General features: G+C 47.9%; 1 long non-coding RNA gene across 5 annotated transcripts in view; it reads right to left on the bottom strand.

Moving 5' to 3' along the window:
- The window catches only part of LOC106823081 (uncharacterized), a 42114-nt gene extending 27866 nt beyond the window's left edge, over positions 1–14248 (bottom strand). For all 5 annotated transcript variants that reach the window (XR_011502738.1, XR_011502741.1, XR_011502737.1 and 2 more), the window contains exons 1-5: positions 14116–14248; positions 12169–13658; positions 10767–10797; positions 6469–6582; positions 4664–4765 (exon numbers count right to left, since the gene is read on the bottom strand). This is a non-coding gene — a long non-coding RNA (uncharacterized lncRNA). The remainder of the gene's footprint in view (positions 1–4663; positions 4766–6468; positions 6583–10766; positions 10798–12168; positions 13659–14115) is intronic.
- Positions 14249–17287: the final 3039 nt, after the last annotated feature.

The following is a 17287-nucleotide window of genomic DNA, read 5'->3' as shown; positions in this document are numbered from 1 at the left end:
ATCAGAGAGGAAATGATCAGCTAGATTACAGCACAGCAAAACATCCAGACTAATCCTTCTTGAATGATTCGTGCTTTTAAAAAGTTTTCAACCCCAAAATAAGAGTATTTAATGATGAAATTTCAAACTCAGAGACAAATCGATCAATGCACATTGTGTTTGTGTGTCTGAGTCCACAACTGCAATCCACGAACATGCATTAGGTGCCTCTGTAAGTGTGGGGATGACGGCTGAATATAACAGGCCCTGCTTCAAGGGGTTCATGGCTCGGTGGAGAAGATAAACATGCAAATGTAGGCAGCCCTAAGGTGTTCTGGATGCCGTGAGGGAAGTGATCCAGATAAATGTGAACACCAAGGAGAAGTGGAGGGGCAGGTTCCACCTGGGGAACAAGCGGAGTTGGAAAAGACTGCAGAGGAGAGGGCGGTTTGGGTTGGGGCACCGTAAACTGAGGCTGGACCACGGAGGGCCTTGGGCCCAGGCTAAGAAATAGGACTTCGCCCCATGGGCAATAGGGAACCGCTGAAGGAACAGGTCGGTCTTTGTCATAAGGACATGGGAATGATCAAATTCAACAGGACACAAGATCAAATGCACTGTGGAAATGTACAAGGGGGCTTCTAAAGGCTGATCCAGGTTTGGACCCTGCCCAGGGGCTGGAGACACGCCTCATGCACGCCCACTGCTCCAGCGTCCCAGTTGTCGAGTCTGGATGTCCCCTGACCCGACCCCTCCTGCCTGGTGGAAGACACATCCCCTCTGTCCACCAGAAGAAAGGGCAGCAGGTCAGGGCTCCAAGCCAACCGCTCTGTAAATATGAGAGAGAACGGCCTTCCGTGGGAGGGACTCCCAGTGGTTTTGTCCTGTGTGTGTCCTCGGGGAGAGACATTGCTCAATCGTTTTCCATTCTCTGCCTGAGCACTTTTATCATCACAGCAATGGAATGATTTAGGGCCCACAGGATTTGAACGGGCCCGGCCCATGGACAGAACTGCAGGCACTGCAGTGTTTGCACTTTAACACGTCAACATATCATGGAAAGAGTGTGGTTCTGGAGTGAGACGGGGGGGGGGGACAAAAATCTCCCCTCTGGCACTAACGAGCTCTGTGACGTGGGAAGAGTTACTTAACTTCTCTGCTTCAGTTCTAATCAACAAAGTGAAGATAAAAAATATTTGCATTTTAGGGTGTTTTGAATATAAAATCCAATAAGGATATGAGCGTGTGAGGACCTGTGAAGGCTGCGCAACGTGACCTGCTTGCCTGTAACACTTCGTGGCTGCTGACAGAAGCCGCAAGGCTCCTGGGTCCAAGACGGAGAGCTTTGTTACCCTCAGCACAACAAGGGCATGAGCATCAGCATGTTGCCTCAGTTCTCCTTGTCCCCCAGTCCCACGTGGCAGTGTGGACAGTCCCAGACGGATGCTTGCCCACATGGCAGGTTGAGTTCCAGAAGAGGAGCCCTGAGCTAGCGAAGCAGAGACTCTCAATGGGGAGTGAGCAGGCCTGCCCTCTGCTCCGGGGGAGGCCCTTCCTCCATCTTCCAAGGCTGCTTGCTACACAAACATCCCTGAAAAGGTAGTCCAGAGCAAAGGGCAGGTCGTGCCTCACTCGCAAGATATGAGAAGTGTGAGAAGCCCATGGAGAGCAGAGCGTCTGGCCCGCGAGCGCTCAGGAGACACTTGTTGAATAAACGTGCACATGCGTGTACCCCTGGCAACACGCGAAGTAACTGGGCTCAGAGCCCTTTAAAGCACCCTGCCTTCTCACCAGCAAGCCAGAAAGCATCTTCCACTTCTTGAGACCTATGAGGGAGTTTCAAGCAGAAAGCTTTTCTCCATCCCTTTGCGTGAGAGAGAGGGCTGCAGGCTTGGGTGTTTTTATTGGTTTGCTATCACATAACAAATCAGGGCACACACTGCAGGAATGTCGCAGTCTGTGGATGAATTCAGACCCCCGGAGCCCTGGCATTGAGGCTGCACGGAATTCGCCAGCCTCTATTTCTAAGGTCCTCCTGTGATCCAAAAATCTCTTCCGGCCAACATTAAAGATCTTTAAAGATGCTTAAGATAAGCAGCCCTCCTGGTCTTTAACGTCAAACCAAACACTCTGGTCACCTCTTAGTTTTCAGATAGCTAAAATTATTATTCTTTTTCTCTCCAAGTCAAAAAGTACTTAGCAAGCAGTTCTATATTCAGTGCTCTGAACATGAGCACTCTGTGGACCTCGGAGATACCCCAGGGGCAGGCCGTGCCTTCCTCCAGCGAAGGAGCATTGAATTCACAGCTGTTGTCCATTAGACATTGTCCTCTATGGGTTACAAGTGGAGACGTCAGGACAGAATGATGGTGAGCATCCGGACCTCAGCATCCGGGCAGTGATGCACCTTCGTGCATTCCATCATTCTTTCCACACATGTTCTCTGGGTTTATGCTACACTGCAGGCACAGTGCCAGAGATTTAGAGGCGAGCCAGGCCCAGCCACTGCCCTGGAGGACACTCACCACAATAGAAAACGTGTTCAATCTGCTCAGGCTGTGAAAGTCCACAGTGGAAGGAGATCTTAAGGCCTGAGTGAGGTCAGGGAAGGATCCTTGGAGGAGAAATTCTGAGCCTGGTTCTGAAGGAGTGAGCAGGATGAAGGAGTGAGAAATGCAGAGAAATAGAGGTGCGTGTAGAAACTTCCGGTGTGCTGTTATACCTGGAACGTGAGTCCTGTGCAGAAGTGAACAGGATGAGGCTGGATCCAGAGACCACAAAGAACCAGGTAATGGGGGGTCTGGCTGCCATTCTTTGGGGCCTGGATGTTGCCTTGTGGGTGGGAGAGAGACCTTGGAAGGACTTACAGGAGTGAACAGGGTGCAGATATGGTCAGATTTGCAAAACATGTTAGCAGTTAACATTGAAGATGAGTGAGAGGTGTACTCTGGAAGAAAGATGGTCTAGAAATTGCTGAGGCCTGAATAGGAGAAAGCACCCTATAACAGATCCCTTAGGACAGAAGCAAAGCCCACTTTTGACACAACTGTGAATCCACCTGACTCTGCCTTGGTTATGGGAGGCCGTGTGTACAGAAGACCATAGCCGCTGCAACCGAAGTGCAGAATAGATCTGTTGGGTTCATGGATGAAGACTGCCCATCCGCCTTTGTCACTGAACTCTGCACAAGGTCTTCTGACCTCTGAAGCAAGGTCTTCAGCATCCTGTGGACACATTTTCTGCTCCTCTGGGACAAAAGATACCTGGCTAGAATCCAAGAGGGGAAACACAAACTGGTTGAGAAGGGCTGCCTCTTACAGCCTGCCGACAGGGCATTTGAGACGCCCAGGGAAGGCATTCCACCTAAATTTTCAACCTCAAGTAAACCAGAAATTCCACAATTCAAGTTTTATTCTTTAGGATGAAGTATTGCAAAGCTCTCGGCCACACACATCCTTCCAGGCACGGGGGAAGCAGAGGGAAGAGCGAGGCTCTGCACAACCCTCTTCTCTGTGCAGAGGACTCAGGGCACCGGAGTCTTGGGGTGGGACAGCTGGGCATGTTTGCGGAGGGCAGGATGGAGGCAGGAGGCCGGAAAAGGTAGATGTTTCTTAATTCATTGATTTACAAAGGCTCAGCTCTGACACCCCTCTCAGGTCAGAACTCCACCCTGGCCCACATAGGACTATGATACAGAAAGGAGGCAAAACAACCAACTCCACACAAGGCCACAGAAACCAATATGGGTGCTGATGTCCAACCTTCTAATTTCCCTAGGAGAAGACATGGGGTCTTGGAGACTCCGGAGGGGGCAGGCTCACATTTGTTGTAGATACCTGCACCCGGGCGATGCTGGCACCTGCTCACCACTGGGCGCCTGTGGACGCCCTCCCACCGCCTGTGTGCCTGGCAGCCATCGCCAGTTGATTATAACGCTCTCCCACTCTGCCAGGCTGAGCGGCACCATCCTCCCCACACCCCACTCCAGGCGGCCTCTGCCAGACCCAGCTGCGGCCTGACCTTTGAAGTGAACCTGTTGCTGGCTTCTTGCAGTTGCTGTCGCTAGCTGAAGGAGACAGTTGCTTCCTGGGAGAGGACGTGGGGCAAGGGCAGGAGGCTGTCCTCTTTGAGCCTGGACTTCCTCATCAATAAAAAGGGAGGAAAAGCCCGCCCTCCCTTCCTTATGAAACTGCAGAACGGGCCAAGGCCGTGAGACACGGAGCTGCCCAGGAGGGACAAGGAGCCTTCTGCCACAGGTCTTCTTCCACTCCTTTCAATGCCCTCTTGAAATGTACCGCCAGAAAGATATTTTTCCTTGTTTATATGAAGGGTTTTCTCACCCACTCACAGATATTTTTGAGTTTCAAAAAGAAAACAAGGCTGGAGTGTTTGAACAGCCGAGCTGAGCTGGAATTCTTGGCAGCCACCAGCAGCTGCCCCCCAGGGAGGTGGAAGAAGTTCTCTGACTCGCTCATTCCACCCACTATTAATCACCTGCCATTGAAAGGTGACTCCAAGAGGAAAAAATGTGCCCCGGCATTACTACTCAAAGAAACACAAAAATAAAATGCATGCGTACCTCACGCTTGAGCCTGCTAATGACTGCAGAGCCCGTCTAACAGAGTCTTACTGAGGCCACCAGGGGCCCCGGGGCACCCGCCGGGGAGGGTGGGCATGAGCGTACCTTCGAGGGCAGTGCACTTGGCAGTGTGCTGAGAATCTTGTAAATGTCCACTTTCTTTGATCCAGAAATTCCACCTCTGGAAGTCTATCCTGAGAAAATATCCTGAAATACACACCAAGACTTGAGTTTAAGAAAAGGTCCATAATAGCTCTATTTACGGTAAGGAGAACGTGGAACTGTTTAAGTGTTTATCATTAAGTGAATGTTAAGAGAATTAGGATGCAGACTCGCAATTAGATATTCTGCAGCAATCAAATGATGTTATGGGGAATTTTTAACAGGTTAGGGAAATGCTTGAGATATAATGTTAAGTGAAAAACATTAAAATACACAATATACCAGTTCCAAACTCAGGCAAGCTAAAAAGTCTCAGAAAAGCTCGGGAAGCCCACCCCCGTACTAATGTAACTACTCAGGCTGCTAAGACCATCGAGAGGCGTTTCCACCGGAATCGAGGAAGCTTTTCTGAGACTCCGGCCCTTTGGAGCTTCAGTGCAGCCTCCGCCCTCCTTGCCCTCAGGATGAGGTGCCTTCATGGGCTCCCTCACCCTGCCCTCCACCTCCTGTCAAAGTGTCCACAGGTGGCACTGCAAGGCCCCCAAGTCCCCTGAGAGTCTGCAGACCAGGCCTCTCCCTCTCTGCATAATCCTTAATCCAGAGGGCCTTAGCTCCTAAGCAGAGGTTCTTCAGTGACAGTAATAGCCACGGGTCATTGTTTTCTGATATTTTCCTCCTATCAAGTACTTTTCCAAATATTCTGCCAAAAATATACAATCAGAGAAAAAGCAGTATAAATTAAATGCACCTCACCCAAGAATTGGCACTGTTGTAAATGCAGAGTATTCTACAGCCCATCCTCCCCGCTGAGCCCTGGGGCTGTGAACCCCTCTGCAAATTCCCCTCGTGAGGGCTGTCTACCCAGGAGGGGTGGTCTCTGGAACCGAACAGAGAAACAGTACAGGAGTGTTGCCCAAACTACAAAGGCACACGGAAAGTGCTCGAGACACAGGCCCGGCCACACTGCTCGGTAGACATGTCATCCATATTGGGAAGCTGACTGGGTGTGGGGCTGGTGAGATGGGAGACGACCAGGAGGCGCAGCTGCTGGAAGGCACAGTGGGGGTTCTACAGGCCAGCTCTCTCACTGAACAGACGGGAGACTGAAGGAAGACGGAGTGAGGGCTTGTCTGATGCAACACCACGAAGTGGAGGTGAGCCATGACTAACATTTCTAAGTTTACTGAGCACCTATCATGTACTCAGTACGCACTATTAACCCGTTTAATCCTCACAACAATCCTTTGAGGTGGGTGTTGTTATTTTCTCTCCATTTCACAGATGAGGAAATTGAGACACAAAGACATTAGGAAGCTCATCCAGATTGTGTAGCACGACGTGGCTGAGGCAGGATTTGAATGTAGGTTTCATCCTGTGCACTTAATCATTACACGATTTTTTGGAAACTGCTGATTCAGAAGAGCTACGCTGCATTTCTAGAAGCCTGCAGTTGGTGGGCCTGCAGAACTGCTCTAAGGGTGCCCAGAGGGCCATCCCGTCCAGCATGAGGTGAGGGTGTGCATCTGCAGCCCTGACCAGCCAAGCCAGCATCCCTGTCTGCTGAGAGCTGGTATTTATTCCAACTGATATAGTGCTTTCCCAAGAAAACTCCCAGAGGCCAGGCAAACACATTCTCAGAGATACCCAGCAAGTTATCCGTTCTTTAGGATTTCCCCGCTCCATCAGGGATGTCTGCATGGGATGGGGTAATGGAAGAGGGAAGATACTGCCTTCCAGAAAGATCCTACCTGGATGAAGACACTCAATTCTCAGGATAACAGGAAACCCGAGGGATGGTGTTGTCCAGGAGCCGAGTCAGGGAGCTTTTTCATGGCCATGGTAGAGCAGAACTTTGTGGGGCCCTGCGGGGGCAGAACACCACCTTACACCAGGGCAGGAGAATGCGCCCTCACTCCAAGCCCCAGAGCATGTGGAGAGAATGTCCCGTGTGCCTGCTCCTGTGTGCACACTGTGTCTGCAGGGATGATGGTCAGCTCTCAAGGAGGCCATAGATACAGAGACAGTGATAGAGAGGAACCTCGAAACGCAACACAGCTTGCTAAGTAAAGGGACAGAGGGGATGACAGGATGTTTCCACACATGACCCAGATGAGAATGGGATGGGGAAGAGAAACAAAGGAAAAGGGAAAGGATGGAAGGGAAAAGAAGGGTTGGCCGAGCAAAGCTTCTTAGAGGAAGAACTCTGCTTGTCAGTCTGGAAAGATAAGTAGAAATTACTGAGTTATCAATTATTTGCATTAACAAAGGGGAATTTCAGACAGAGGTGGGTGACGGGCAGAGGTGGATGTGGCATACCCAGGGTCCTAGGAGAATGCTCACGAACAGCCTTGAGAGTCAAGCGAGGAAGTGTGCATTTGGTCTGTAATCAATGGGCCCCTCTGGAAGATTCTGAGCAGGGGGTGGCCCAATCAGATTTATGACTTACAAACATTACTTTTAGTGTCATGAGAGATGGACTAGATGGAATCTTCCCCCTCCACAGGCCAAAGTGATGGAAAGTCTCACCACTTTTTAAATCTCTAACTGGGAAAAATACATTCTCTCTAGAAAAGAAGTTAACAGCATGTGAACACCTTCCCTGGGTGTCTCTCCTTGTCTCCCTGGGTAACTCCTTAACCCTCACCTACTATACGTTAGCACCCACCAACACAAAAATGCCCACAGCACGTGAGCCTCAGTCCCCTTCTCAGATTAGGTGACAAAGAAAATCTAGGCCCCAAGATCATGCAGCACAGAAAGGTCATTTAATTTATTATTAACATCATTTTTATATGCTTTTAGAAGTAATGGCTCCAGTCAAGACGGAACGAGTAAATGCCCTCCTTAGATGCATCACCTCTATTCTAAACATCTGGTAATAAGAGATAAAGCAGAAAAGAGAGAAGGCAGCCTCAAAAGCGAGAAAGACATTTCTGTGGAGTCAGAAAAGGAATAGAGATGCAGAGAGGCTCTGGCTTGCTGGCTCAGAAACAGCTCTGGCTGGGGACCAGGAAGTAAAGGCCTGAGAAGGGAGACCCAGAGTTCAGAGATCAGGAATTTTAGACAAAACTCACCTCCTGAGCACGAAGACGGATGAGCAAAATTAAGTTCACACCTTGACACACCCTATTGAAACCACAGAAGAGTGGGGAAAAGAGACATTGTCTCCAAAGGAATAACCGCCAGGCTAACAGTTGACTTCTCAACAGCAGCAAAGGAAGTCAGCGGGCAATGGATTATCTGAATGTGTGAGTGAAAATCACCCAGAAGTGACAGATGGAAAAAAAAGAAGTCAGGTGCTGAAAGGTATACAGAGGATTGAGTAAGGAAATCTAACATACATCTAGTCAGATTTCTAGAAGAAGAGAGAAATGGAAAGGGGCAACAGCTAGCTGGGAATTTCCCAGGATTAACAGAAGACACCAATCTTCAGAATACAGAAATCTCATAGATTCCCAAGATGAAAGCAAAGAGCTCACACTAGGCCCATTGTAGTAAAATTGCGAAACAGTGTACACAATGAGTATATATTAGAGGTAATGAGAGAGAAAATATAGATTGAATTTAAAAATATCAACAATTATTTTGACAGATAACTTCTCAAAACAAAAAAGGAAACCATAAAAAATGAAATAATACTTTCAAAGAGAAAGTAGAGAAAACTTCAACCTGGAATTGTATACTTATCAAAACTATCTTTTAAGAACAAGAAAAAAGAAAGACATTTTCAGACAAATAAACTCTCACCAAAGGAAATTCTAAAATAATTCAAAAAGAGGAAAGAATCTCAGATGGAAAGTATAAGATGCAAGATAAAATAATAAACAAAAATGTGGTAAATATATAAGGAAATCTAAACAAAAGCTAACTTTATAAAACAATAATAATAATGTCTCATGAGCTTAGAAAAGTGAAACAACTAAAATATTGGATGTCCACACCATATTTAGAAAGGGTAGTTAAAATTAAAATATTCTTGGGTCTTGTTTGGGAAAATGACAACAATATTAATTAAATTTTGGCTTTGATAAGTTAAATATACATATTAAATAAAATAACAGAAAAAAGTATAAATTCTAAACTAGAGGCAAAAATGGAGTGAGAAAAAATATTCAATCAATTCAAAATAAAGCAAGAAAAATAAACATAGAAAAGGTCAGACAGACAAAAAGTATAAAGTAGGTTATTGGAAATCAATCCAATTACATCAGAAATATAATAAAAGTAAATTTATTACACTCCATTTAAAATAAGAGATTGTCAAAATAGAAAAGTAAAACAGAGGCTATTTATAAGAAACAAAACTAAAACATATTGACACAGAAAGAATAAAACTAAAACAGTAAAAAAAAAAAAAATCCTGCAAATATTGATTCCCCCAAAAGCTAGGATAACACCTATAAACTTAGATGCATCTAAAAATATGGTCTCGAAATACATAAAGCAAAAACTGACACAGCTGCAAGGAGAAATAAACCAATCCAGAATTATTTTAGGAGTTATTGACACAACTGTTTGGGGAAAAGCTAAATTAAATAAGCAAAAAAAAAAAAAAAATACCCAAAAAACCGGAGACATGAAAGATTTGAAAAACAAATCAATCTTGATATGACAGAGATTAGATGGATAGATAGATAGATAGATAGGTAGATAGATAGGTAGATAGATAGATAACCAGTTAATATTCATGGCATTCAACGTTGAAAAATGCACATTCTGTTCAAGTGCACATGGAATAGTCACTAAAAAAAGTACACGTGGGATATTTACAAAAATATTTACTTTTAAAGGATTGGTATCCAGGTATCTTACAAAGTACATTCTCTGACCACAATGTAATTAAGTTAGAAATCAATAACAAAGATAATTACTATACGTATGTAAATTCAACAACATACTTCTGAATAACACCCGAGTCAAAAAAGAAATCATAATGGATATTAGAAAACACTCAAAACTGGAAGATAGTAAAAGATTGCATATCAAAATGTAATCGGATGCTAATTTTATATGTAGATGCAATTTTATAGCCTTAAATATTAATATTAGGAACAAGAGAGACTGTACGTAATGACCTAAGCATCTGACTTGTGAAGAACAGAACACACCTAAAGAAAATGGGAAGAAGAGTGTACTAAAGACGAAGGCAAACATGAGTGAAAAATAAGCTCATACAATCGAGAGAAAAATAACGCCAAAGACTGGTTATTTGAAAAGACCAATTTTAAAACCTGAGGCAGAAGTAATCAAGAAAGACATGAGAGAAGCCATAAATAAATAGGAGTAAAACAGAAAACATAACTTTCTTGCAGATATTAAAAAAGCAATACAAGGATATTATGAGGAACATTATAACAATAAAGTTGAAAACTTAGATGAAATGTACAAATTCATAAAAAATATAACTTACCAATATACTGAGGAAAAGTGAAAAACAGAAATTCTGAGTGGTCCTATAATCATTAAAGAAAGCTCACCAAGAGTTAAGACTGTCCCACAGAGAGATCACCAGGTCCACGGGATTCCTCAGAGAGCTATACCAAACATCCACAAGATACACGATTCTGCTTCACTCAGACTCTTTCAGAGAAAAGGCACTAGCTCACTTATGAGGTGGGCATAAACGATACCAGAACCAACCACGACGGTGTAAGGAAATAAAATTACAGACACTTTGTGTTTCATGAATATAGATGTAAGAAATCCTTAAAAATATACTAGCAAACTGAATCCAGCAATAGATATGAAAGCTTAGATATCATGACCACATTGAGTTTATTCTAGTAACGCGCAGTTGATTTAACACTTAAAAAAATCAATAAATGAAAGTCATGATTAACAAAGGAAAAATGTCATAGGCTTATTTATCAGATTCAGAAAAAGCATTTGATAAAATGTAGCATATATTCATTATAAAAATCCTTAGCAAGCTAGAAATAGAAGGAAATTTGCTCAACCTTATAACGAAAACATCTTATATGAGTGACAAGTGGAAAATGTTTCCTTAAGACTAGGAATAGGTAAAGGACCCACTCTCATCACTTACCTTGAACATCACACGGGAGGTCCCAGCTGGCCTAGTAAGGCAAGGAAAAAAAATGTCATTGGTCAAGAAGAACCCAAACAGTCATTATTTGCAAATAATATAACTGTCCTTATAGAAAACCCAGAGAATTTACAGATGAATTATTGTATTAATAAGAGAGTTTATAAGATTACTGGATACAAGATTAGTTTTTTTAAACTGAATTTCTATATACTAACAATAAATGTTTAAAAAAAATGTTGCTTTTATAAGTATCATTTAAGATTGTCTCGAATATGAAGTCCACAAAAAAAATCTAACAGAAGACATAGATGACCTCTATGGACAAAATTAGAAATTCAATTAAAAGACATCCAAGACTCTCAGTTATTTCCGTCTTCACTGCATTCCAATCAAAACACAGTAGTGGTTGAGACTCCCGTTGGTTTTGCTGTGTTGTATCTATGGTTGTGCAACCGGATGTGCTGTTTCTAATATTTGCTTGGAAGAGCAAAGAATAGGAATGGCCAAGATAGACCTGAAGAAGAAAACCAGGCGAGGAGACTTGCCCCGTCCCATCCTAAGGGTTCGTACAGATCTCAGGTGAGTAGGGAATGAGACAGTGGGGCAGGAGGGGAGAAAAAGGCAGATGGAGATGAACAGAGAATCAAGAAACAGACCCGTACAGGAAACCTAGTTTACGACAGAGCTAGCATTGCACTTGCATGAGAAAAATTGGACCTTTGAGGAAATAAAGAATACACAGATTCCATCTATCTTTCCCTTTATTTGGACTTGTTACTCCCCGTCATTGGTGTGGTATCTCTGAGACCACAGGAGAGGCATGGCTCTGGGGTGCTGGTGAGTCTGAGCGGATGACAAGGATGGTTCTGCAACCAGTGGAAAACCACAAACAGGATGTGGCTGCTGCCACGGGAGGGGACTGTCATTGCTGTGGCAAAGAGGCACTGCTGGGGGACGCTCCCAGGGACAGGGAGTCCACAAGAAACAAGGAGCGAGCCTCTTCTGTCCCCTGCAGCCCCGCAGTCGCCCCACAGCGCCCCTGATTGGTGGATCCTAACAAGGAGCAGCTGGCAACGCAGACGGTTTGCAGAGTCCTGACCTCAGCATCACAAGCTGAAGTATAGACAGGATGGTTTGGGGCTGAGAAACAGGCGCTTGATATTAAACTGGTACGATCACAAGATTAAGAGTCCCAGAGACACGGGGCCTTGGTTTCCTCTGGTTTATTCCCTGTTTGTCTGTGCCTCTGTCCACATTTTGCTCCAAGTTGTTCTTCATGTCAGGCCTTTCCTCAGACTCCCCACCACGACCCTGCTCATTCTTCAAGGCACAAGCCAAATGGTCACCCCATCCAGAGTGCTTCCCCGGACACCGTGGGAGCTCGGCTCCAGGCACTCACCCTCTCCTTCAGCCTTCGCCTTCTCAAGGCAGGTGGAGGGCCCTGGGACATCAGCAGGCTGGGGGCACGTCACCAGGACTCAGGCTCGGGTCAGGGGCTTCAGTCCTGACGCGTGATGGGGAAACACGGTCTCTTCCCGCCTGATGTTAAGATAGGCCCGAGCCCAGCGAGGCTGAATGGAAAGAAGCCTGTGCTTTGCTCTAGCAGTGCGTGGGCAAGACTCCTCCTGAGACGGGTCAACCAAAGCATCCATCACTGCGAAATATGGCTCCACCACGTCCTGCCTACCTGGAAGCCCCCGCTGTCCATCTTCCCAAAACACCGGGGGACCATTAGCATGAGGACCAATACCACATTTGCTGCAAAGCCGCACTGAGTCAGCGAATGAAGCGAAGCAAGCGAAAGCAGTGCCTTACAGCAGTCAGTGCTGCCGGTTACGGAACCCAACCCCAGCTCTCCCCGCCACTCCCAGGGCAGGAGGAGTGCAGAGGACATGTCAACAAAAGCCATGGCAGCAGTGACAATGACAGGAACAAGAGCAAGCTATTATTTAATGTGCTGAGGACTACGCTTGATAAGCATTATCTCATTTCATTCTCACAACAGCATCAGGAGATAAACATAATCAGCCTCACCGGAGAAATTAAAGCTCTGAGACTCAGGGAGTAAATCATAAAACAAACAAAAAACGCCTGCCCAGGTGACAGAGCTGGTAAGTGGCATTGGGGGACACTGTCCTCAGCAATCAGTTCTAGCTCAAGGCAACGACGGGACTGGTTCTCCTAACAAATCCAGCTGGCCCGCGGCGCTGTGTGAGGCAGCCTGGGCCGCTGGAACACAATATCGTAGACTGGGGGCTTAAACAGCGTTTATTCCTCACAGCTCTGGAGAAGGGCCTTCCGAGACCAGGGAGCCGGCACGGTCAGGTTCTGCGGAGGGCCCGCTGCCTGGCCTGCATCTTCACACAGTGGAGGGACAAAGGGCCAGTGAGAGCCAAGCTCTCTGGTCTCTTAGAAGGGCTCTCATCCCATCAAGCGGGCCTCACTCTCGTGACCTCGACAGAGTGTTCAGGGTTTGTCACCCTCACACATGCCACTTTGGTGTATCGATTAAAATAATCGAGCCAAAGGCACTTGAAAAACAGCAAATGCAGGGAGAGGCTTTCTCTGAATTCCTTTGTCTATCTAAAGCCAGACCCTCCTCCAAAAGGAACTCGGTGGCCTCAGATGCCCTCCCTGGGAGTTTCATCAACCAGGAACAACCAACTCGTCACAGGAGAGGACACTAGAGGTCACCACCACACCAGACCAACTTTGTCACAAACTAAGACACTTCCCGTCTGTCCTTTTCAGGGCCCAGTCACCTTTCCTGAAAATCCGCCACCCTCCTCTCAGTGGCGTCCGTCCTCCGCCCCTTCCCACGGAGATGGCACACGAGCTCTCGAATCGCACTGCTGCTTTTGAGCATTCACTTCTTTTCCTGAGATGCTCCTGTGCACATAATATTAAAAATTAATACATTTGTATACCTTTCTCTTATTAATTTGCCTGGTGTAAGATGATTTTATAGACCCAGCTACTGAACCAAGGAGGAAAAAGGGAAAATCCTTCTTCCCCTGCAACCTCGTCTAGCCCAGCTTACATCCCAAAGGCACGATCTCCAACACCATCACACTGGGAGTTACGGCTTCAACACGTGAATTTGGGGGGAACGCAAACATTTAGATCACACAGGTGAGTTCCTCTGTCTCTCCCTATCAGAAATGTCCCAGAGCCTGCCCCACACCCAGCCCTTCTTCAGGAACATGCCCTCTCTCGCCCTCCTCTGAGATTTACCGAGGAGCCATCGTGTTCACGGAGACTCACTCTGTGGCTACAGTTGATTGGTCCAGGGGACCCAAATCAAGTCAATCAAGGAACACACAGAATTTAGAGGTAGGAAACCTACTTTCCGGAGAGTGAGGTGCGGGCAAATCAGCAGCATTACAGACGCAGGTGCCAACGCCTGGGCTCCCTCAACCCCACCTCCCCTCCAGCTCCCTTCTGCCACGCAGAGTCTAGAGAAGTCAGCCAAGGAATTAAACTGCTTACTGTGCATTGTTCCAAGGCAACTCACCAACAAAATATAAATAGCTCAGCTAACACTGGAAACAGCCGGCCGGAAAGGCAGGCAGAGGCCATTGATAAGCTGGCTGCAGAATCTCAGGCCTGAGAATGTCACCCCAAGTACCCTAAGAGCAGAAAATGCCCAGATATATAAGGGGCCACCTGCTGAGCAACAGGTGGGGGTGAACGTGGTGAAGCAGGGGCTGCAAGAGGCTATCCGAGCTGGCTAGATTCAGTCAGTAAGTATTGAGCAGGTCAAATCAAATCAAATCAAATGAAGTCACCCCCAATCTCAACCTCTTTATGAAGAGAGAAGAGGCTTGGGAAGGGAGACGAGAGTGAGTGACCACGTTTCAGCTGTTCTCAGGGGGAGCAGGAGAGTCTGCAATCATTTATTCAAAAATAAAATAAATAAATAAGCACTGCCCTCAAGGAACAGAGAAAACCTAAAAAGGAAACACACAGGTGGAGAATGTCCCAGGGACTGTCCTGGTGGTCATGGCCCTTGACTCTCAGACCCATAACAGACTGTGCAGCACCAGCCCCTCGAGGCCTGCCCGCCGCGCTGCCCCCACCCCAGCTGAGCCGGCTTTCCTACAGAGCTGCAGCCTCTCCCCGGGAGCTGCCAGGGCAAGAAGCCTCATAAGTGCCCAGTCATGGTTATGCTTTGGGGACACAAAGGAGGCCCTTGCTCCATGCTCAGGGAGGAGAAGGAGGGGAGGGTCAGGGCAGTGGCCAAGGCAGGCAGAGGACAACAAACGTGACCAGCAGACAAGGCCGCGGCTCCAGAGATTGGGAAAGAGGCAACCAGGGCGGATCTGCAGGACGCTGGTGGTCTCTGGGGTTCTCAGCAGCACCAGGCAGCACTGGGCAGAGTGACCATGGAGACCCTGGGGTGCTCCACAGTCTTGCCTTCCATCCTTCCTCACAGTGACCCCATAAGGAGCAATTTTCCACGAGAGCTGGGCCATCTGCTGAAGACCACCCAAAAGCTCGCAGGGCGTACCAACAACGTGAGATCACAAACATGAGAAGACCACAAACGACACTCCTCGTGTGGCCCAGGCTGAGCTGCCAGACCAGGGAGAGCCTGGACTAAGCACCTCCCTCCTGAGAACTCAGGCCCTTGTGCCAATTCAGAGTCACACAAGGAGACTGAGCATGGGGGCTAGAGAGAGAAACGGGAGAAGCTGTTGGCCAGCACGAGATGGCTCGAAACCTCTGGCCCTTCTCAGCAAATCAGGTGTAAAACCCACATGGCAAGTCGGGATGAGGGGCAATGTGTGCAAAGAACCCCCACACGGCCTGGCACATAGTGGCTCTCACATTTTGGTGGCTATTAGTTCTTCCTGTGGCTCAGCACTGCCGCTCGGAACGTCACCTGGGGACTAATCAAGCCCCTGATTGCCCCAGGGTCCCAGGAGAGCACCCCCAGATGCCTGTCTTCCTCCCACGGGATCAGCCTGCCTTTGCCTCAGTGGACTCAGTGGCCCAGTGCTCCTTGGGACTCCCAAGCCTGGCCATGAAGCAGGATGCCGACCCCCCAGCATCCCCATTTCTATAAAAACATGTTCTCCAGTTGTTGTAAGAATTCCATTGTGAACCCCAACAGGGAGATGACAGAAATGAACCCTGAGGGGGTTGCATGGTGTGTGGGCCTGTCCAGCTGCCCCTCACCCTAGTCTTGGCAGGCAAAGCCCACTTTGCTCCAGAGGCAGAAAATGGCACAGAGTCCTAGGCGTGGGAGCCAGTCTTGGCCACCGACACGTGAAGGGACTTCTGCAGGAGACTCCAGGGGAAGGAGGGTTCCCTACTCCTAAGGAGTGGCTGAGAAGAAGTGCTCTTTCCTGTGGCCTGGAGCAGCGGTGGGCTCCCCTCATCCACCTGTGGGACATCACGGCCGGGAGGTGGTGGCTGAGGGCAAGGGTGGGAAGCACCTGGGTCCCCGAGGACCTTTCTGGAGCCAGTGGACTCTGGGATCAGCTCACTGTGCTTCTGCCGTGGCACATGGTGCATGCATGTCCTTCTTCTTAGCGCCACTTTTAGGTGGGGCTTCTTTGCTTTCAGCCCAAAGCAGCCTGAATGATGTTCGTTTGATGCTTGTCTTCAGATCCATCCTCCTGGCCCTTGTTCCCTGATCCCTGCTCAAGGGAACCAGTAGAATGGCCTTCTCCTCTGCTTCTCCCTCCCTGAGGGTGAGGCCAGGCCCCCACTTGTCCCCCTCTTGCCTGTCACAATGGCTTGGGACCCAGAAGAGTTAGATCAGGCAGGAGGTAAGAACCGGCCCCGGGCCCCAAGCTGCAGGTGGTAATGTGCCCCTCAAGAAAGAGAACACTGTGAAATAAAATCCGACCCGCCCCTTTCCCACTCAACTTCCTTCGACAGCCCCCTATTTCCAAAAGGAAAAGCCCAAACTCGAGCTCCTTAATCAAGCCCCTCATGATCTGGCCCCACAAGGCACCCTACAACGTGTTGAAATGCGTCCTGGGCAGACCGGGAACTCAGACGCCAACAGAACATGGTCAAGGCTCTGGGGAGCTGCAGCTTTGCTCCACCAGGGCCTCCCATGGGCACAGCACCCCAGGGCCTCCCCAAGGCCTCCAGGAAAAGCACCACAACCTCAGGACAAGGCAGCCTTGAGAGGAGCAGTGAAGGATCAGTGGTTTTCCAGGTCAACCATAAAACGCCTGACACCACAGACAGGAGCCCCAGGGCCACACTCCCTCAGTCTGCCTTCAAGTGGCTGTGTCCCTGCCAGGAATCACCCTTCTCCAGGCCCGTGCACCCAATGCCTGCTCATCCTCCGACACCCACACCCACTCCTGCCCTCCCAAGCTTTACCCCCTCACTCCCTTCTGTGTGCTGCGGAAGACTGAGGGTCGGCTCTTGCTATGGGCTTTCTGTGTTGTCATTCAGAGGCTTTATTCAGATAGCTATCTGTCTCCCACACCTGAAGGACAGGGACGTATTTTTTATTCACTTTTAAATCCCCAGAGAGCAACACAGGGGCTGCT

The sequence above is a fragment of the Equus asinus genome, chromosome 4 (genome assembly GCF_041296235.1).
Source record: "Equus asinus isolate D_3611 breed Donkey chromosome 4, EquAss-T2T_v2, whole genome shotgun sequence".
NCBI classification, from domain to species: Eukaryota; Metazoa; Chordata; class Mammalia; order Perissodactyla; family Equidae; genus Equus; species Equus asinus.
Note: the sequence above shows the minus strand (reverse complement) of the source record. Positions and strands in the feature narration are given on the sequence as shown.